At 43.3% G+C, this 22561-nt stretch overlaps 1 protein-coding gene and 1 long non-coding RNA gene across 2 annotated transcripts in view; one reads left to right on the top strand and one right to left on the bottom strand.

Annotated features, from left to right (window-relative positions):
- Positions 1–22561, bottom strand: part of LOC129032744 (uncharacterized) — a 59423-nt gene that overhangs the window by 4624 nt on the left and 32238 nt on the right. The gene's annotated exons all lie outside the window — the stretch shown is intronic.
- The window catches only part of LOC134739109 (uncharacterized), a 50862-nt gene continuing 29051 nt past the window's right edge, over positions 751–22561 (top strand). The window contains exon 1 of the long non-coding RNA XR_010125619.1: positions 751–1330. This is a non-coding gene — a long non-coding RNA (uncharacterized LOC134739109). The remainder of the gene's footprint in view (positions 1331–22561) is intronic.

Below are 22561 nucleotides of genomic sequence, written 5' to 3'. Positions count from 1 at the left end.
ACCCCACAGACACCCCACATTCGGGAATCAAGTCTTGAGGAATCAGAAGCAGAGATTCACACTGTGGCAAAGAGGGGAGCGGAGGTATCCCCGTTTTCCTTTGCTGAGAGCTACACCAACTGCCCTCTTCACGTTCACAACCTGCTTGGGGTCCCTGTCCCTCCTCGCTTGTGCCTGTGAATTCCAAGAGGTGGAACTGGGGTGAGCAGAGCCCCCAGGTCTCCAGGAGCAGCTCCACCTCCTCAGAGGTTACAGTCGCTCCCTCCTACCCAGGTTCCACCTTCAACCCACTGTCCATGCCAGCTCCCTCAGGCCAGTCTCCCAGATTGTCCCGGGCTCCCTGCACCCTGGCTCCAGCTCCCTGCCCTGGAAAGAAGAAGTCCACCATCTGGTGAGGGTCTGCCATGTGTCTGGGGTCTGCCATGCGTCTGGGGTCTGCCACGCGTCTGCACTGAGGTTCTGCTACGCGTCTGGGGTCTGCCACGCATCTGCACTGAGGGTCTGCCACGCGTCTGGAGTCTGCCATGCGTCTGGGGTCTGCCACGCGTCTGGGGTCTGCCACGCATCTGCACTGAGGGTCTGCCACGCGTCTGGAGTCTGCCATGCGTCTGGAGTCTGCCACGTGTCTGCACTGAGCAGATATTCTAAGCACACCACCCCTTTCCGAAAGACGGCATACAGTGCATTTCTGTTCCTGCCTCTCACCCACATGCTTCCGCGCTTCCCAATTCCCTGGGATCTGCTTAAATCTCACTCTCTATCCTCCATTCATACACCCGCAAGGTCGCTCCCTCTGGGGCCCTTTCTTCCCCATTCTTCCCAGCAGTCCAAAGCTCTGGCGGGACAAGGGCAGCCCCTGGGGAGAGAGGGGAGGGAGGGGAGGGCCCAGGAACCCAGCTAGGAGGGTGGCCCCCCCATTTCCAGTGTGACCTGTTCCCATTCCCCCATGTCTCCTCCCATCCCTCCCGCCACTCAGCTCAGGCTGATGAGGAGCAGAGCAATGGGTGTATCGGTGTTTTCTTTCCTGGTGGGGGAGTGGTGAGGGGCTGAGGAGAGAAAGGGGTGATTAGCGTGGGGCCCCGCCCTCTTTTGTCCTCTTCCCAGGTTCTCTGGCCCCTTCGGAGAAACAAACGCACTTGGTTCGGGCCAGCCGCCTGAGGGGAGGGACGGGCTCACGTCTGCTCCTCACGCTGCAGCTGCTGGGCCGTGGAGCTTCCCCAGGGAGCCAGGGAGACTTCTGCCTCAGCCATGAAGGGGACACACTGGAGGAGGGTCCCCTGGGTGCCCCTGAGCTGCCTGTGTCTCTGCCTCCTTCCACATGTGGTCTCGGGTAAGTGATGGAGACAGCAGGTGAGGCTGGCTGCGGGGAGCACTTGGGGGAGGTGGGAGCTGTCAGAGAAAGAGAGGTCTGGGGAGAGAGAGAGAGAATAGGGGAAAGGGAGACAGTGAAGAGGAAGAGAAGAGAGAGAAAAAGAGGGAGAGAGAAAGGAGAAAGAGATGAATGTGACAACATGGGGGGAAGGTGGAGACAGACCCAGAGAGGGAAAGAAGAGGAAGACAAGAGGGAGAGAGAAGGAAGAGTGGAGGCCGGGCACGGTGGCTCACGCCTGTAATCCCAGCACTTTGGGAGGCCGAGGCAGGCGATCACCTGAGGTCAGGAGTTCGAGACCAGCCTGGCCCACGTGGTGAAACCCCGTCTCTACTAAATATACAAAAATTAGCTGGGCGTGGTTTCGGGCGCCTCTAATTCCAGCTACTCAGGAGGCTGAGGCAGGAGAATCACTTGAACCTGGGAGGTGGAGGTTGCAGTGAGCCAAGATGGTGCCACTGCACTCCAGCCTGGGAGAGAGAGCGAGACTTTGTCTCAAAATAAATAAATAAATAAATATAAAATAAAATAAAAAATAAGAAGAGGAGAAAAGTGGGGAAGAGGAGGCGTGAATTGGCAGATTCGGGACAAGATCTGAGGGGAAAGACAGAGGGAGAATGCTCAAAAGAGAGAGAAAAGAGGACAGAGGGCCAGAGAGCAGCCCGGCGATGTCTGGAAGGATCCATGGTGACAGCCCGGGCTTACTCGTGGAGAGAAAGACAGGCAGAGCCAGAGCAAGAGGAACAGAGTTAAGGAGAAAGATGTACACCCTTGTGTACAGAGCCGGAGGTAGAGGGGATGCCAGGAAAGCTGGGTGATGGAGACGGAAGGAAACTCATATAAAGCCACAGGGTGAGACGACGAGACAGGTGAGAGACAGACAAACTGAGGCCCCTGGGAATGGAGAGAGGAGAAGATCAGGAGACAGCAGCAAGCGAGAGAAGCGACAAGGAGGAGAGGGGCAGGCCGGCCGGGAGGGCGGTGCGGAGGAGGCGGCAGGGCGCAGAGGGCCGGGAGGTGCTGGCCGTGGGCTTCTTACTTCTGAGCTTGGGTTTAAAAGCCACCACTTGGGTCACGGCCTTCCCTGGGGCTCGTAGCCCCGGCATTGGCCTTGGCTCCTCTATGTACAGAGCTGGGAGTGGAGGGGATGCCAGGCCTGTGGGAGCCGTTCCCTTGGGGGCCCCCATCCTCTTCCCCACACTTTCCAGGCTGTCCCTCTGGCTTCAGGACCAAGTTTTCATTCTGTATTTCTGGGTGTCTGAGTCTTTGGGGGAGAGTCTGGGGTCCAGGAGAGGGTAAGGGGTCCGGAGTTCAAGCTGGGGTTAGAGTCTCAGCTCCTGCCCTGCCTCCCAGCAGGCTGGGAACATCCGCCGAGGGAAAATATTTCTGGGGCGCATTTTCGAGGAGCTTCCTGGGAGTGAGTCAGAAGGTGAATATGCCGTTTAAAGGCTGCAAGAGAAACCATGCTGGTGAAGCGGGCCCTTCCACCTCGGAATGTTTCAGGACTTGGCTGCAGGCAATGGAAACTGCCACCACCTCCTTACACCTCCCTACCCTCCAGCCCCCTCACCCCACCCTGGCCACACACCCCCGCTCGAGTGCTCATCCCACCGTGAGGACGTGGAGGCCGGAAGGAGCCACCACATGGCCTTGCCCTGCAGATGTGGTTGAAGGGGTCTCCACGGGAATCACGACTCCCAGAGCGAGGCTGGGGGTTGGGGCGCCAGGGAGGCAGCTTGGATTTAGAAGCCCCAGTGCCAAGTCTTTGCCATGAACCGTTCTGGCCCCTGTGACCAGGCCCTGCCTGGTGTCTCCCCAGGGCCCCGGTCCCCTGTGTAAAAAGCAGTGGTGAATGCTGGACCTCCTGATGCCTAAGTTCTTGAGTTTCAAAATCTGCGATTTAAAGCTGACCCCAAATGTGTTGGGTACCAGCTGGACACTCAGCTCCATGTGGGGCCAGGAAGTGGGGTCTGTAGATAGGAGCCCAGAGGGGCAAGACCTGGGGTGGGCGTGGAAAAAGCACGGGGGCATGACCTGGAGAAGGAGTGAAGGACTGTTGGTGTGCAAGGGCGTCTCCGTGACAACCCGAAGAAGCTAGGCATGTCCTGGAGCGCTGAGTCATTTGAGGAGCTGGGCCAGGAGAGGAGGTGGTAGTGGCTGGGAGATGGCACCCACACATCTGACCGGGCATGACCAGGGCTTTGGCAGGACAAGCAGTCACCAAGGGCAGGCGGGCAGCCCCCACCCCCACAGGGCAGCCGCTGGAGGACTGGCAGCCAGCCAGCCCCGTTCCTTTTGGCTCCCTGAGGGGGCTTACAGATGACCTGCCTATATTTGAGTCTAGGGTCTGCTTGCACACTTGCCGGCAGGACCCTCACCCAGGCTGGGTCACGCTGAAGCCCCAGGCCAGAGGAAAAACCCAGAGTTTCCACAAAGGAGCCGCTGCAATGAGGGTTTCCTTAAGGAACAGCCCTGGCTCTCGAAGGTTAAAGGATAAGGCACAGCAGACAGAGGTGGGCTAGACAAGGACAAATGGAAATTTGGCGTCTACTGGTCACCCCAGGCAGGAATGACTCAGAAGGAAGCCTGGCTGTCCTGGTTCCATGCCACAGGGAAAGGCAACTGGGTCGAAATAGGCCTTGGTCTCCAGCACTATCAGTGACCCCGGGGAGGTGACAGGCTGGAGCAAGTGCAGGACAGGCAGGGGAGGGGACGCCGGCTGCAGTGCACCCTGCGGGGAAGGGTCTTTATGGGCCCCTCCTCGGAGAACCCCCCGTCTGTCTGTCAGTCTGGGACAGGCCACCTCAGCTTGCCACCAAGGACACCAAAACTCTCCACAGACCCCTCTGCCCCTCTGGGAAACCCCACTGTGCTCCAGGACACTCAGAAGGAAAGGATCCCTGGACAAGAGGTCCTGCCAGGAAAATCAGCCAAATTTTGGCCAATGACCAGCAAGGTGCACAGGGAAGAGCAGGGGCTGAAACTCAAAGATCCAGCATCAGCGACGCCCTTAGCAGCCCGGGGAGCACAGGCAACACCCTTTGGCTCTGGAGTCTCAGGCTCTTCATCGGCAAACTGTGCCCAGGGGGAAGGGGCTACTACGTAGGGTTGTCATGAGGATGAAACGAGACAGCATCTGGTGTAAAGTAGAAAACGCATAAAGGGCCAGGCGCGGTGGCTCACGCTGTAATCCCAGCACTTTCGGAGGCCCAGGTGGGTGGATCACCTGAGGTCAGGAGTTCAAGACCAGCCTGGCTAACCCCGTCTCCACTAAAAATAAAAAATTTTTGCCGCGCGTAGTGGCGGCGCCTGTAATTCCAGCTACTCGGGTGGCTGAGGCAGGAGAATCGCTTGAACCTGGGAGGCAGAGGTTGCAGTGAGCTGATATGGCAGCACTGCACTCTAGCTTGGGTGACAGAGCAAGACTCTGTCTAAAAAAAAAAAAGAAGAAAAAAAAAGAAAAGCCATAAAGACGTGCTTGAGAGAGAGGCCTGGGAAGATGGGGAAGGAGGCTGATGGAACCCGGAATGGCACTTGTGTTGGCCCGGGGTCATATCCCTTCATCTAAGGATCCTCGTGCCTCTAAAAAGCCACCCTGTGCTTCCTGTGGGTTTGCAAGGGCTGGCTTGGTGTATTCAGAATGTGGCTTATTGCATGAACGGACCCCGAGGGCCATGGCCCTAGAACAGGGGCTCGCTCCAGCCGACGGCTCTGCCTCACCGCTCCCTGCCTGTGAGTCCTGCCACACCCTTGGTTTCTGGGCTCGGCCGTGGAGGCAGAGGCTGGCCTGGCAGAGGCTGGCCTGACAATGCTTGACACGTGAGTGATTTGTGTCTTCATTGCCAAGGACAAGAGGCAATGAGAGGACAAGAAGTGGTTGGCCTTTTGTATGCTCAACGGGTGGTTTTGCTACTGTATCTTTTCTCTGATTTGACGGTGCTGTTAAATGCTTAAAATATGCACATCGTGTAGCTCACAGAGCCACTTCTCTGAAGGCCAGGACAGAGACCTATAGGCTCTCTGTCCCCCTAGTTTCAACCTTTTACCTTAAATATACGTCTTTCTTTCTGCTAGGCTGAGTTCATGGCCCAGCATGTTCTGAGAAATTGAGTCAAAATAACTGAGTCTATTGGCACTTCATAGACGGTTTCTTCATAGACGGTTTTTTTGTTGTTGTTGCTGGTTTTTTGGGTTTGTTTGTTTGTTTTCTGAGACAGAGTTTCTCTCTGTCCCCCAGGCTGGAGTGCAGTGGCACGATCTCAGCTCACTGCAGCCTCTGCCTCCCGGGTTCAAGAGATTCTCCTGCCTCAGCCTCCCGAGTAGCTGGGATTGCAGATGCCCAACACCACAGTGGCTAATGTTTGTATTTTTAGTAGAGATGGGGCTTCACCATGTTGGCCAGGCTGGTCTTGAACTCCTGACCTCAAGTGATCCGCTCGCCTCGGCTCCGAAAGTGCTGGGGTTATAGGCGTGAGCTACTGCGCCCGGCCCTACCTCATAGAGGTTTAAATGCCTTTTCACCCTTTTCCTGGAGACTCTGAAGAGGCCTCAGGAACTGGGCATTTGTGTTGCACATGAGGCCCTGCAATGGCAGCCCTGCTCGGAGAAAGGGCACTGGCCTGAGTTGCCAGCAGCTCCACTCCCCGTGTATGTGTGTTTAGGGACCGCAGCAGACATCGACTCTCTGTAGAGATGCCGCCCCGCCCAGGTTGCAGTTTAGGTTCCAAAAGTCCGGTTGCCAGTGGATTTTGGGGGAATTTGGAATAAGAAACAGCCTAGACTTTGGAGTTGTTCATTCACTTGCAGAATTCCTACTCATGCCAGCTGCTCTGGACAGGAAGATGAACACGTCACAGTTCCTGCTTTTCAAAGCTCTCTAAGTTAAGTGACTTGTTTAAGGTCATAGAACCCATAAGTGAGGCAGCTGGGACTAGAACCAAGGTCTCCTGACCCACTGCAGCACACAGCCTTTCGGCAGTCTCCAAACCAGCCCAGCCCACCAATGGAGGGAAGAACAGAAGCATTCACACACCCTGCTGAGACCGCCATTCATTCATTCATTCATTCATTTGTTAATTAAACAACCATTTAGGAACTGCCTTAAGTTCCTGACATTGTTCTAGGACACAGAGTGAAACAGACGTGGCCCAGTCTCTTGGCACTAAAATCTTGGTGCAGACAAACATCAAATAATTACAGAAATGTTCTCAACTGCACATGCGATAAATGCAGTGTGGAAAAGTACAGGGTGTGCTGAGAGCTGCATTTTGAATAGCCAGAGAGTACGGGAGCTGCATCTGACTGACAAGTCAGGAAGGCCCCTGCGAGGAACTGCTGTGTGGGGAGCTGAGGCCTGAGGCTGAGGACAGCCAGGTGGAGAAGGTGCCAGGTGGAGAAGGTGCCAGGTGGAGAAGGTGCCAGGCCTGAGCAGGCAGAGGCGGAGCTCACGGAGATGCAGGAAAGAGCTTGGCCCCTTGGAGGGCTTGAAACAGAAGGCAGATGTTAGATTGTGCAGGGCTTTGCAAGCTGTGGAATAGATTATGAATTTTATGTTATTTTATTTATTTATATTTTTGAGACAGAGTCTCACTGTGTCACCCAGGCTGAAGTGCAGTGGCGTGATCTCGGCTCACTGCAACCTCTGCCTCCAGGGTTCAAGAGATTATCGTGCCTCAGCCTCCCGAGTAGCTGGGATTACAGGCACATGCCACCATGCTCTGCTGATTTTTGTATTTTTAGTAGAAATGGGGTTTTGCCATGTTGGTCAGGCTAGTCTCAAACTCCTGACCTCAAGTGATCTGCTTACCTTGGCCTTCCAAAGTGCTGGGATTACCAGTGTAAGCCACTGCGCCCGGCCCAGATTATGGATTTTGAGTAATTAAAATGACAGACAAGGCCGGGCATGGTGGCTCATGCCTGTCATCCCAGCACTCTGGGAAGCTGAAGTGGGCGGATCACTTGAGGCCAGGAGTTTGAGACCAGCCTGGCCAACATGGTGAAACCCTGTCTCTACAAAAAATATAAAATTAGCCAAGTGTGGTGTAGTGTGCCTATAGTCCTAGCTACTCGGGAGGCTGAGGCACGAGAATCGTTTGAACCCAGGAGGGTTGCAGTGAGCCGAGATCATACCACTGGATTCCAGCTTGGGCGACAAGAGCAAAACTCCATCTCAAAAAAAAAAAAAAAAAGATTTTGAAAGAGGCCACAATATTGGATGCTATGGTAGATCCAACAGCGTGATGACTCATTGCATTAAATGACATGGAGGTCATGGTTCACCTTAGCAGGATTGCATATTGAAATGAAAGCAGTGAAACTCAGACAAAATAGGTCAAAAGTAAATGTTTGAGGATTTCATTCCCATTAACACCAATGTTTTATTTCTAATGTGTCTAATGGAATGGAAGAACAAGTAGACATATTGTCACTAATATTATCAGCTTGTGTCATATATCACATTCCAAAATCATAGATATCTGGTAGGAAAGTATACATATTTTGATACTACAGATGAGAAATCTGAAGTTGAGATAAATTAATTAAATTTCCTGAATTTCTTTTTGGTTTTAGCTACTTACAAAGCTAGAATTTAAATACAGATCTATCTGGTTTTAAATAGTCTGCCTTCAATATGCCTTTTGACCTCTCTGTTAATTAAATGAAATTCTGCAACATTGCTGTAGTAGCAGAAGTTGATATTCTTAAGCAGAATAACTCACACATTTTTGTTATATATTATTATCCTTCCATTTCTTGTGTGTGTGTGTGTGTTTGTGTGTGCATGTTAAATACAGCCCCACTCCTCAATGCCGTCTTAAGAATTAAGGAATAACAAAATTCATATCATATACTTAGGAATAGAGTATGCAATAGGCCATGCATCACATAGAAAATAACTTACAGATAAAAATATTTACTAATAAGAGAAATAGCAGAAACCCTCCAAGCAGTTATGAGCAAGGGTGGTAAAATCAAAGTTTTAAGGGATTTAAATTTCACTTAGTCTGAGGTTCCATGGCTTGACTTATTGAGCAGGGATTATGACTTTATCACTGACATTTTTGTGATTATGTATTGAAGGTGGCAGTAGAAGCATGAAATCATTTCTGATGACCAGTCTAGAAATATCTATTTCTTAAATTCTCAATCCTTTATAAAATCCCATTTGACAGATGCTGCTTAAGTTGAGACACTATCTTTTCATAATAACTTTGATTTTTTAAAGGTACATAGATTATACAAATGTAGCAAGCTAAAGCTTTCTCTTTATACTTATAGAAGAGTAATACTGAAAGAAAGGAAATATGCTTCAGATATAATCTTTAAAATCTTCAAAGGGAAATAATTTTAAATATTATTATAATTTAAATCATGGTTACACTACCATTTTTTGTAACTTGTATTTAAAAAACTATTTCATGGAATGGATTTGTTTTTTCATCTCAATACTGCAAAAACTGCTTATTTATGTTTTATCTGAGTTGTAGAGTGTGATTTTGGAAGGCATTTTAATGTAATCTTCAGGCTGTTTCTTAAATAGTTACGAAAGTTGGCATCTATCTTTATTGAGTTTATATTTCATGAATCACTGATTTATTATAAAATGGTCCAGTGCAAACCATCTCACAAATTTCATTGGTGCATTTCTAAATGGCATCATTTTGTGTTGTATTCTATAGCCTCTTCTTACAGAAAACATCATGTACTGTATTTGTCGGTGCCTACCCAATATAAATAAGCAAATTTATTGGTCCAAAATAGACTCTTGATGACTATTAATTACACCTGAATGTATCAAATATACTCATCACTTAATAGTACTGAAATTTGTGCTTCTATTTGGAAGACTGTAAGATAGCTATCAACAAAATTATAAAACAATTTAACATATGAAAATTAATAATAAGCCCTCCCACCATTTGAGAGACAATGTCTATACTTCTTTCTAAATGATTATAGTCTATTTTGCATTTGACTTGGGTTTTGTTGATGAAAAGAGCAAAATCTGTAAAATATTTAAAGAGATATATTCTGAGCCAAACATAAGTGACCATGGCATGAGGCAGAGTCTCTGAGAACATGGGCACAAGGTGGTTGGGTTGCAGCTCGGTTGTATATGTTTTGGGGAGACCTAAGACATCAATCAATACATGTGAGGTAGACATTGGTTTGGTCTGGGAAGGCGGGACAACTCGAAGTCAGGGTGGGTTGAGGAGGCTTAGAGGTCATCAGTGGATTCAAAGATTTTCTTACTGGCAATTGGTTGAACAAGTTATTATTTAAAACTTCAATCAATAGAAAGGAATTTCTGGGTTAAGATAAGGGGTCTTGAAGATCAAAGTTCTTATTATGTAGATGAAGTATCATAGGTGGCCACCCTTAGAGATAACAGATGGCAAATGTTTTCTATTCTCACCTTTTCAGGTGTTAGACTATCAGTCAGTCTCTTCAGGACTGGGAGGATCTGGAAGAGAAAAGACCTAGTTATGTTAAGAGATTCTTTACAAATGCAAATCTTCTCCCAATAAAAATGAAAATGGCTTTTCAGGGCCACTTCAAAATATGGCAAAGAAACATATTTTGGGGCTAAATAGTTTGATTTCCTTCTTTATCTGTCACGTGATGTGATGCCAGAGTCAGCCTGGAAAGTAAGCCACTTTATATGGGGTTAGATAGAACCATCTGATGAGATTTTCTGACTTTTAGGGCATGACTCCCCAGGCCCCTTAGATGGGAATTTGGGCAAGAGAGATAAAAGGTCAGAATTTAGTACTTGGATTTATAGTTTGCATATTAGTTATCTCATCTGATTCTCAAACAACTCTGGGACACAGGGAGATAGAAATGAATTCCTTTACAGATGAGGTAAAAGAGGTTTAGAAAGTTCATATTTAAATAAAGTTCATATTTAAATTTGCTTCGTATGTGTGTGTGTGTGTGTGTGTGTATCTGTGTGTGTATGTATGTGGGTGTAATTATGCTTCTTAAAAGTTAGAATTAAGATTTGTAGGGAACAAGAGTGCTCTAGTCAGCATTTTTTAGGAGAAATAAAAACATAAGCAAAAGTTATTAGTAAGTTAGCTTTTGTTTTGTTTTGTTTTAGCATTACTATACAAAATATTTTTTCTTATTATGTTTTATGCAACTTTAGTGACTCTCAAAGTGTTGATGTTTTTCTCTAACCAGGTTTCTGCCACAAAATCAACTCGGGAAACTGAGTTCAGAAATATCTCAGTCCCGTGGAATTCTAAATACTAAGACTGGATGGGGGAAAATGGTGAAATGTTAGTCAAAGACGAACAAGTGAGACAAGCGAGACAAGATGAATAAACTCTGGGTATCTATTGTACAGCATAAAGACAATAGCTAATAATGTATTGTATACATGAAAATTGTTAACAGAGTAGATGTTCAATGTTCTCACCTCCAAAAATTTGTAAATATGAGAGGGGATGTATATGTTAATTATCTTGATTTAATTATTTCACAATGTGTACACATATCCAAACATCACATTTTACATACTAAATAGATATAATTTTTACTTGTCAATTATACCATAATAAAGCTAGGAAGAATAAAAAACAAAAATAAACTAAACCCCACATAAACTAAACTGGAGTAAAAATGAAGACTACAAATGAAAAGCAATATTGACTACTTGAAATTAATCTAATAGACAGCAGAGTCAGTTATTTTCTCAATTGCTGTTTGAACCTCCATAAACAGAAAAAGGCTTTACAGTAAGAAAACAAACTATGTTATGATCTACCAAACACTTTCTTCTTTTCTTATGAATGTCTTAAGTCCAAATATATTTACAGTGTTCTAAAAAAGAATTACTTCCTAAAGGTAAAAATGCTGATTGACAAATGTTATAATGACAGTATGTTTTAGTTTCGGAATTGCCTTAGAAATACTGCATAACTACAATAATTAATGTTTATATTTAAAAACATTTATTTCATAGACATGCACACTGAAATTTTAACATCCTCTTTAGAAAAAAGCAGTGCAACTATGACAAGTCTCTGGAAAAGGTATTTTAAAAAACAACAGTGTAGCATCATGTTTTATATGCTGCTTTGAAACATATCACTAGGGTCTCAACCTACTGATCAGTTTACATGAAACTTACTTCTGAAAAGCAGTGAAGATGACTAAATGCAACAATGCTATCAATATTTTTAACTAACTATCAATATTTTTATCAATTAACTGTCAAGATTACATAAGAAACAACAAGGAAGCATTGGATATCTGTCCCTGAGTGTGTGAAGTAAAAATTTTTTAGCAGTGAAAACAAGATAATGTTATAGCTATATCATTAGTCATCATACAACCTTATCTACCACTGGTTATACATTATCTACAAGACACTAAATCAATGTTCACATGTAGCTAGGAAGTAAGTATAGATGTTTTACTTTTAAGAAGAGTGAGAATTAGTACATATATAAAAAGCAAATGTCATGAAATGGAGTAACACTTTATGAAAATGTTGGAAAAAATAGCATTTTTTCCCAAATATCTATTGGATCCAGACTCCATTTCAAGTATTAGTAAATAAAAGTTTAAAATTTCAATAGCAATTCTTAATGGAAACATATTTTTGACCAAAAAAAATGGCTAGAAAAAACAAGAGAGTAAAATATATTATTAATTTTGGTATCTTAAAAATAGAGGAAAAATCTGCATAGCATACTCATCTACCCAAACAAAAAAAGGTAAAAGTAAAAATTTTTGAATTTTGATCAGATTGCCTGTCATAACTTTCTGCTGTTTTGATTTGTCTCTTTAAAATGTTAAATGGGTAAAGATATGAGTTTTCCTAAGTCTTTAGAGAATTTTCATATTAGCCATAGAAACATTTCTCAAATGTGGAATTTTTCAGGCTATTCTTGATAGTCCCATTTGTGAAAATATGGGAAAACAATCAATCTCTCCTCTCAGTGTATGCATTAAAATAACCAATAGTTTTAGAAAAAAGGAAGGACAAAGATTTCAGTACAGGAATAAAACAGGAGGTAAATAAAAGAAAATTGTTTCCTAATTTCTAGCAAAAGAAATTATATGTATCTAAAAAGTGAGCTGGTGCTAAATCTTGTCTATATTGTAGGATTATCACCAAGAAAACTGAGGAAATACTTTCATAATTGATAAATAAACTATATAAATTTATTTGGAGATTTGGATATGTTTTTTAATGTCTCTTTATAGTTTAATTTTAGAAAATTTTCAGATGTCTCAAGACATACTAAATGAGATTATAGGCCAGGTGTGGTGGCTCACACATATAATCTCAGCACTTTGGAACACCAAGGTGGGTGGATCCCTGGAGCCCAAGACTTTGAGACCAGCATGGGCAAAATATTAAGACCCCCATCTCTACAAAATAAAAATTAAAAAATTAGCCTGGCATAGTGCCACATGCTTGTAGTTCCAGCTACCTGGGGGTGCTGAGGATCACTTGAGCCCAGGAGGTTGAAGCTGTAGTGGGCTTCGATTGTGCTACTGCACTCCAGCCTGGGTGACAGAGCAAGACCCTGTCTCTAAAAATAAATAAATAAATAAATAAATAAGATCATCTGAAATCATTTATTCTTGAATTATTACTGTACTTGGAATGATTAAAATGGTTTGTTTTGCCTGTGTGTTGACTGTGTATCTTCCAATCTTGCAAAACTCACTTATTAGTTCTGGAGGTATTCTGTAGATTCTTTTGGGTTTTCTACGTATACAACCACGATGTATATAATAGAGTCTGTCTTATTTTTTGTTTTGCAATCTGAATTCTTAATTTATTTATTTTATTTTTTTTGTAGTTAATGCATTTTATATGTCAAAATTCCTTAAATAGTAGATTTTAAATATTCTCACCACAAAATTAGATGTGTTGGTGATGGATATCTTAATTAGCTTAAAGTAATTGTTCCACCAATGTGTACATATATCAAAACATCACATTGTATCCCATGAATATATACAATTATGATTTGTCAATTAAAAATAACTTTAAAAAATCTTTTAAAAATATTTCAGCATTATTTACTATAATAACAAAAAAACTGGGGTGGGGGATAATAGCCATTGATTAAGAGGGGTCGGGTTAAATAAACTCCAGTACATCCACACCGTACACTGTGTGAATTTGTTGTTTGTTTTAGATGAGATAAATGTTGATGATGAAATGTTAAATGAAGAATTTAAAACAAGTATTAAGTTACCCCTATTTCAACACATTAAATAGCTAGTAAAGATCGTGTGGTATGGACAGAGGGAGATGATCTATAGAACAGAAAAGAGACCAAAACAAATGCACCCAGCTGGTTTTGGACAAGCATGCAAAAGCACCTCGTGGGAGGAAAGGTAGCCTTTCCATTCAAATGGGAGTAGGGCAATTGCACATCACAGGCACAGCAAACAAGCAGGCAAACCAAAACCCTTGACCTAAACACTGTCAACTTTAGAATCCTAAGCCCCCACCAAATGAATGGACCCCCTCTTGGCCAAGGGGACCTCAGGAAAATCTTAAATGTTTAGTTCTAGTCATGACAGGGTGGGAGGTCAAACATGCCTCATTATACCCCCTGCCTTTTGGGGTTTAGACCAGCATTAATGTTAACATAGAGATCAGAAGACTGACAGAATAGACTCTGTGGCAATAAAATACCAAATTATAAACAGGACCTAAGGCCATGCCAGGCAAGGGTTAAGTCACTAACCCTACGCCTAAAGAATAAACTGTGTTCTAAGGACCACAAGGCTTTTCTTTTTCTCTAGCAGCTAAACAACCACTGGCCTCGAGATAGACAAGATTAAAACAATTTCTAGCTCCACCACCCACTGACTTACTGAACCCCTGCTCTACCAGCCATAACTTCCTGATAAGACCACCAACCGTGGATTGTCTTTGGCTGGTTTACAGAGGCTGCACGCTTGTGTGTCTTCATGCCCTGAAAAGACCTGTTGAAATATAGGACCTAACTGTAATACATTTAAATGTTAAGACTCCACCCCAAAGTGAACATGGGTCATATGCTACATGCATGTCTGTTCAATATGCATGTGTCAGGACCACCTTCATGAATACTCATAGCTCCTCCTATAACCTGTTGAATATGTATGTTTAGCCAACCTGCCCAGCATAAAGCTCCTACCCTAACCCCTCCTCCTTCAAAGTGCCTGTTTCTGGTCCCTTGGCTGAGCTGGCCACCTTGAAGTCTGTAATCCTTATGAGAAATAAAGTCTCCTCATGTTTCTAAATGGATAAATTGTGGGGGTTCTACCCTCACACCTCATGCAAACCTTAACTCCAAATGGATCACATATTTCAATGTAAAATGTAAAACTATAAAATTTTAGGAAAAAAATTCTTAGAGAAAATTGGGATCTAGGCTAAAAAAGGAGATTTTATACTTGACATCAAAAGCATGATTCATAAAGAGAGATGGATAAATTGGAAGTCATCAAAATTAAAACCCTAGGCTCTGTGAAAAGTTCTCTTCACCCCCGCCCCCCCGAGATGGAGTCTGGCTCTGTCACCCAGGCTGGAGTGCAGTGATGCAATCTCAGCTCAGTGCAACCTCCTCCTCCCGGGCTCAAGCGATTCTCCTGCCTCAGCCTCCAGGTAGCTGGGACTACAGGTGCGCACCACCACTCCCAGCTAATTTTTGTATTTTTTGAATGGACGGGGTTTCACCATATTGGTCAGGCTGGTTTTGAACTCCTGACCTCGTGATCTGCCTGCCTTGGCCTCCCAAAGTGCTGGGATTACAGGTGTGAGCCACCACACCCAGCTGAAAGGTCCTTTTAAGAGGAGGAAAACAAATTATAGATCAGAAGAATATATTTACAAACCATATGTTCTACAGGAATGTGTAAAAAAAAATTCAAAATGCAATGGTATTTTTCTTCAAAATCCAATTACAAAATTGACGAAAGACCTGTTAAAGTAAGCCCCCTGTAGAAAGACAAAATGACTCCCAGGAGACTAACTGAGGTGCTCAAAGTTAAAATGGAACCAGGCAGCCATAGCTGGGTGACAGAGCCTTCATGTACTCTGTGTTCTCAGAAAGATGTTATAAAAGTATCACAAGATCTCCCTTCCACAACCAAACCAAACCAGTTCCTGTTGTCAGTGCCAAAATAACTGTAGCCTGAGCACCATTTCCCTGGACCCCTGACAGCCATTTATAAGAAATTTCTTTTTTTTTTTTTTTTTTTTTTTTAGTATTTATTGATCATTCTTGGGTGTTTCTCGGAGAGGGGGATATGGCAGGGTCATAGGATAATAGTGGAGAGAAGGTGAGGAGATAAACACATGAACAAAGGTCTCTGGGTTTCCTAGGCAGAGGACCCTGCAGCCTTCTGCAGTGTTTGTGCCCCTGGGTACTTGAGATTAGGGAGTGGTGATGACTCTTAAAGAGCATGCTGCCTTCAAGCATCTGTTTAACAAAGCACATCTTGCACCGCCCTTAGTCCATTTAACCCTGAGTTGATGCAGCACATGTTTCAGAGAGCACGGGGCTGGGGGAAAGGCCATAGATCAACAGCATCCCAAGGCAGAAGAACTTCTTCTAGTCAGAACAAAATGCCCCACTTCTTTCTACACAGACGCAGCAACAATCTGATCTCTCCTTCCTTTCCCCACACTTCCCCCCCTTCTTTTCAACAAAACTGCCATCGACCTCATGGCCCGCTCCCGATGGTCGCTGTCTCTTCGGAGATGTTGGGTAAACCTCCCAGATGGGGCAGCCGGGCAGAGGCTCTCCTCACCTCCCAGACGGGGTGGCCGGGCAGAGGCGCTCCTCACTTCCCAGACGATGGGCCACCGGGCAGAGGTGCTCCTCACCTCCCAGACGATGGGCCGCTGGGCAGAGGCGCTCCTCACCTCCCAGACAGGGCGGCCGGGCAGAGGTGCTCCTCACTTCCCACACTGGGCGGCCAGGCAGAGGCACTCCTCACCTCCCAGATGGAGTGGCCAGGCAGAGGCGCTCCTCACTTCCCAGATGGTGTGGCGGCTGGGCAGAAGCGCTCCTCACTTCCCAGATGGGGCAGCCATCTTAATTTATTTTTATTACCTGACTGCACTGGTTAGAATTTTCAGTGACAGATCTGAAGCTGGAGAATTTAATGTCAGCGAAGGATAGTTTCATAATTTTGGAAAGAGGTTTGGCTTAAATTTTTTTTTCAAGAAAACATTTCAAGAAAAGTTTCTGCCAACCAAGAGGCAGCAGAATTTTCAGATGCCATTAAGAAAATCCCTGAGAAGAGGGCAATCAGGCAGGAGAAGGAAATCAAGGGTATTCAATTAGGAAAAGAGGAAGTCAAATTGTCCCTGTTTGCAGATGACATGATAGTATATCTAGAAAACCCCATTGTCTCAGCCCAAAATCTCCTTAAGCTGATAAGCAACTTCAGCAAAGTCTCAGGATACAAAATCAATGTACAAAAATCACAAGCATTCTTATACATCAATAACAGACAAACAGAGAGCCAAATCATGAGTGAACTCCCATTCACAATTGCTTCAAAGAGAATAAAATACCTAGGAATCCAACTTACAAGGGATGTGAAGGACCTCTTCAAGGAGAACTACCAACCACTGCTCAAGGAAATAAAAGAGGATACAAACAAATGGAAGAACATTCCATGCTCATGGGTAGGAAGAATCAATATCATGAAAATGGCCATCCTTCCCAAGGTAATTTACAGATTCAATGCCATCCCCATCAAGTTACCAATGACTTTCTTCACAGAATTGGAAAAAACCACTTTAAAGTTCATATGGAACCAAAAAGAGCCCGCATCGCCAAGTCAATCCTAAGCCAAAAGAACAAAGCTGGAGGCATCACGCTACCTGACTTCAAACTATACTACAAGGCTACAGTAACCAAAACAGCATGGTACTGGTACCAAAACAGAGGTATAGATCAATGGAACAGAACAGAGTCATCAGAAATAATGCCACATATCTACAAGTATCTGATCTTTGACAAACCTGACAAAAACAAGAAATGGGGAAAGGATTCCCTATTTAATAAATGGTGCTGGGAAAACTGGCTAGCCATATGTAGAAAGCTGAAACTGGATCCCTTCCTTACACCTTATACAAAAATCAATTCAAGATGGATTAAAGACTTAAATGTTAGACCTAAAACCATAAAAACCCTAGAAGAAAACCTAGGCAATACCATTCAGGACATAGGCATGGGCAAGGACTTCATGTCTAAAACACCAAAAGCAATGGCAACAGAAGCCAAAATTGACAAATGGGATCTAATTAAACTAAAGAGCTTCTGCACAGCAAAGGAAACTACCATCAGAGTGAACAGGCAACCTACAAAATGGGAGAAAATTTTCACAACCTACTCATCTGACAAAGGGCTAATATCCAGAATCTACAATGAACTCCAACAAGTTTACAAGAAAAAAACAAACAACCCCATCAAAAAGTGGGTGAAGGACTTGAACAGACACTTCTCAAAAGAAGACATGTATGCAGCCAAAAAACACATGAAAAAATGCTCACCATCACTGGCCATCAGAGAAATGCAAATCAAAACCACAATGAGATACCATCTCACACCAGTTAGAATGGCAATCATTAAAAAGTCAGGAAACAACAGGTGCTGGAGAGGATGTGGAGAAATAGGAACACTTTTACACTGTTGGTGGGACTGTAAACTAGTTCAACCCTTGTGGAAGTCAGTGTGGTGATTCCTCAGGGATCTAGAACTAGAAATTCCATTTGACCCAGCCATCCCATTACTGGGTATATACCCAAAGGACTATAAATCATGCTGCTATAAAGACACATGCACACGTATGTTTATTGCAGCATTATTCACAATAGCAAAGACTTGGAACCAACCCAAATGTCTAACAATGACAGACTGGATTAAGAAAATGTGGCACATATACACCATGGAATACTATGCAGCCATAAAAAATGATGAGTTCACGTCCTTTGTAGGGACATGGATGAAATTGAAAATCATCATTCTCAGTAAACTATCGCAAGAACAAAAAACCAAACACCGCATATTCTCACTCATAGGTGGGAATTGAACAATGAGAACACATGGACACAGGAAGGGGAACATCACACTTCGGGGACTGTTGTGGGGTGGGGGGAGGGGGGAGGGATAGCATTGGGAGATATACCTAATGCTAGATGACGAGTTGGTGGGTGCAGCGCACCAGCATGGCACATGTATACATATTTAACTTACCTGCACGTTGCGCACATGTACCATAGAGTCTAAAGTATAATAATAATAATAAAAAAAAGAACATGATTTCAACACTGATATTGTAGTTCCAATTGATAACTCCTTTCTAAATAACAGAGGTGATTATATCAGGTTTGCAATTATGTACAAACATTTTATATGGAGAAACTTTGTCAAAGACTTATTTTATACCCTAGATATTTTCTTAAAATTATTTAAACTCAGATTTTTATAAATCAAATACTTCAAATATAAAAAAAAAGTAGAAAGAAAAACAAATAGACAAATAAATAAATAGCAGGAAAAAAAAAAAAGAAAATCCCTGAGAAGAATGAATATCTGCCTGCATAGGTTATTAATGCAGACGTAAGTGACCTATTCCGGGGGAAAAAAAATTCTACAAAGGGTATGTATTAGTAAGGAAGAGAAGTGAGGACCAGGATTTAAGGCAGAAAGGGATAGGCTAACTCTACTGCTTTGTTCAAATGCAATAAGGATTATGACTAGGACTACCCTTATCTATAAAGCTGCAAATTTCTGAGCGCTGAAAGAAAAAGTTAAATACCAGCTGCCAGTCTTTTGATTGTACAACAAGAAGGCCTCAACAACCAGAACACGTTTTCTGCATTGATTCCGCCGATGCTTTGTTCCTGAAGTCAGGATGTACCCTGCCAGTAAAGGACTGCCTTCTAAAGTTCTTTTCATATTGGACAATGCCCCTGGCCACCCAGAACTCCATGAGTTCAACACCAAAGTCAACAAAGTGGTCTACTTGCCCTCAAACACAATGTTTCCAATTCAGCCTCTAGATCAGAAGGTAATATAGAACTTTAAGGCTCATTACACATGATACTTTACAGTAAAGGCTTGTCAATCATATGGAAGAGAATCCTAATAGAGAGAATATGATGAAAATCCGGAGGGATTGCAACACTGAAGATGTCATCATTGTTATAGAAAGTCTACGAAAGACATGAAGCCCCAAACAATAAATTCCTGCTGGAGAAAGCTGTGTCCACATATTGTGTGTGAATTCACAGGATTTATGACAGAGTCAATCGAGGAAATAATGAAAGAGATTGTAAATGTGGCAAAAAACGACTGGGTTATAAGTTTCAATATATGAATCATGGAGAAATTTGAAAGCTATTAGACACCACAGCAGAGGAATTAACAAAAGATGACTTGATGGAGACAAGTACTTCCAAAACAGTGCCAGAAGTTCAAGAAGACATAGAGGAACCAGGGCCAGAAAACAAGTTGACATTAGACAATCTGGCAGAAGGCTTTTGATATTCTAGACTGCTTTTGATTTATTTTACAATATGGATTCTTCTATGATATGGGCACCAAAATTAAAGCAAATGGTAAAAAGATTGGTACTCTATAGAAACATATTTAGAGAAATGAAAAGGCAAAAAAACAGACAGAATTTGCAATGTATTTTTGTAAAGTTATACCAAGTGTGCCCGCCTCTCCTGCCTCCCCTTCCGCCTCCTCCACCTATTCCACTTCTGCCACCCCTGAGTCAACGAGACCAACCCCTTCTCTTCCTCCTCCTCTGCCTAGTCAATGTGAAGACTGTGAGGATGAAGACCTTTTGATGATCCACTTCCACTTAATGAATAGTAAATGTTTCATCTTCCCTGTGATTTTCTTAATAACATTTTCTTTCTTCTAGCTTACTTTATTGTAAGAATACAGTATATGATACATTTAACACAAAAAAAAGTTAATCAACTGTTTATGTTATTGGTAAAACTTCCAGTCAATAGTAGGCTACTCAGTAGTTACGTTTTGGTATAGTCAAAAATCATAAGCAGATTTTTAACTTTGTGCAGGGTCAGTTTCTTTAGCCTCTGTCTTATTCAAAAGTCCACTGTATGCATATTTTTTTCTCTTCCTTTATTCTTAATGTTCAAGTGTCCTGCTGGTATCATGTCTATTCTGTATGAAGAACTTCCGCTAATTTTTTAAAATTTTTAATTTTTTTAAATTTTACTTTAAGTTCTGGGATACATGTGCTGAATGTGGTGGTTTGTTATATAGGTATCCATGTGCCATGGTGGTTTGCTGCACCTGTCAACCCATCGTCTAGGCTTTAAGCCCCACATGCGTTAGGCATTTGTCCTAATGCTTTCCCTCCCCTTGACCTCACCCAGGACAGGCCCAGCGTGTGATGTTCCCCTCCCTGTGTCCATGTGTTCTCATTTTTCAGCTCCCACTTATGAGTGAGAACATGCGGTGTTTGGTTTTCTGTTCCTGTGTTAGTTTGCTGAGAATGACGGCTTCCAGCTTCATCCATGTCCCTGCAAAGGACATGAACTCATTCATTTTTAAGGCTGTATAGTATTCCTTGGTGTATATGTGCCATATTTTCTTTATCCAGTCTATCAGTGATGGGCATTTGGGTTGATTCCAAGTCTTTGCTATAGTGCTGCAATAAACATACATGTGCATGTGTCTTTATAGCAGAATGATTTATAATCCTTTGTGTATATACCCAGTAATGGGATTGCTGAGTAATAATTCATTAAAACAAGTCTGCTCACTAAAGATTCTCTGAGTTTTCTTCCAGCAGAGAATGTTTTAATTACCCTTTACTCCTGAAAAATATTTTGTGCTGGATATAGAGTTATGGGTTGAGAGTTCTATTTTGTTTTTCTTTGAGTACTTTAAAATACTATGCTAATTCCTTCTAGCCTACATACTTTTAAATGATGAGTCCACAGAAATTCAAATAATTGGACCCCTACAGCGAATATGTCATTTTCCTTTGGCTGTCTTTAAAACTGTCTTATTGTTAAATTTTCGCCAGTTTGATTGTGATGTGTCTGCATGTACAGTTTTGGGCCCCTTCAGCTTCTGGAGTATGTGAGATTATGCCTTGCCCAAACTTAGAAATATTTCCTCATATTTAACTTTTTTTCAGTCCTACATTGTTTTCCTCTCCTTCTGGGACTCTGAGACACAAATTTCACAGCATTTGCTATGGTTCCGTAGCTCATTTTTATTCAACATGTTTTGTCTGTGTTGTTAAATTGAATACTTTCTGTTGACTTCTCTTCAATCTGACTGACTCATTCCTCCTACTTTCTGTTACTGAGTTTATTTAATGAGTTATTTTTTATTTTAGTTGTATTTTTTCAGTTCTAAATTTTTTTCCTCTTTATACCTATTTTAATTACTTTTTCTATTTTGACATTTGTTTTCAGGACTGCTTGGGCAAACATTTTTGTAAAAAATTAAAGTCTGTGTAAGGTATTGCCAACATCTCTGTCTATTTGTGGGTATCCATTATCTTTTCCCATGCAAGTGGAGATTGTCATGGTTCTATTCTGAGGCCATGATTCCAATGGCAATTCAGTTTTTAGGCTGTGCTGTTATCTCTCTTCCACCATGCATGCTACCCAGTGGTCAGCCTTACCTCTGTGTGGAGGTCTATCTGCTACCACAGTTTTCAGTGTCTATTGTATTCTAATTAGGGACATAGTCACACATGGGCAGCTTGGGTTGAGCCTAAGAATTCATAAACAGCCTCGCTTTCCCAAGATTTCTCTCTGCTGTCTCCTAGCACTGTCTAGTTGGCTGGAGGCTAATGAAAAAGTTAAATATTCTAAAACCATCACTGCTTTTTTTTTTTTTTTTTTTTTGAGACAGAGTCTTGCTCTGTTGCCCAGGCTGGAGTGCAATGGCACGATGTCAGCTCACTGCAACCTTCACCTCCCAGGTTCAAGCAATTCTCCTGCCTCAGCCTCCCAAGTAGCTGGGATTACAGGCATCCACCACCATCCCCAGCTAATTTTTGTATTCTTAGTAGAGACGGGGTTTCACCATGTTGGCCAGGCTGGCTAAAACCATCACTTCTGTGATTGTCCTGTAATTTTTGAAGAAAAAACAAAGGAAGAAAAAGAATCAATGGGTTTGACCCCACTCTGAAAGCCACGGCTCCATC

This window comes from Pongo pygmaeus, chromosome 2 (assembly GCF_028885625.2).
Source record: "Pongo pygmaeus isolate AG05252 chromosome 2, NHGRI_mPonPyg2-v2.0_pri, whole genome shotgun sequence".
NCBI lineage: Eukaryota > Metazoa > Chordata > Mammalia > Primates > Hominidae > Pongo > Pongo pygmaeus.
The sequence above is the reverse complement of the archived record's forward strand: the minus strand, read 5'-3'. Positions and strand labels throughout refer to the sequence as shown.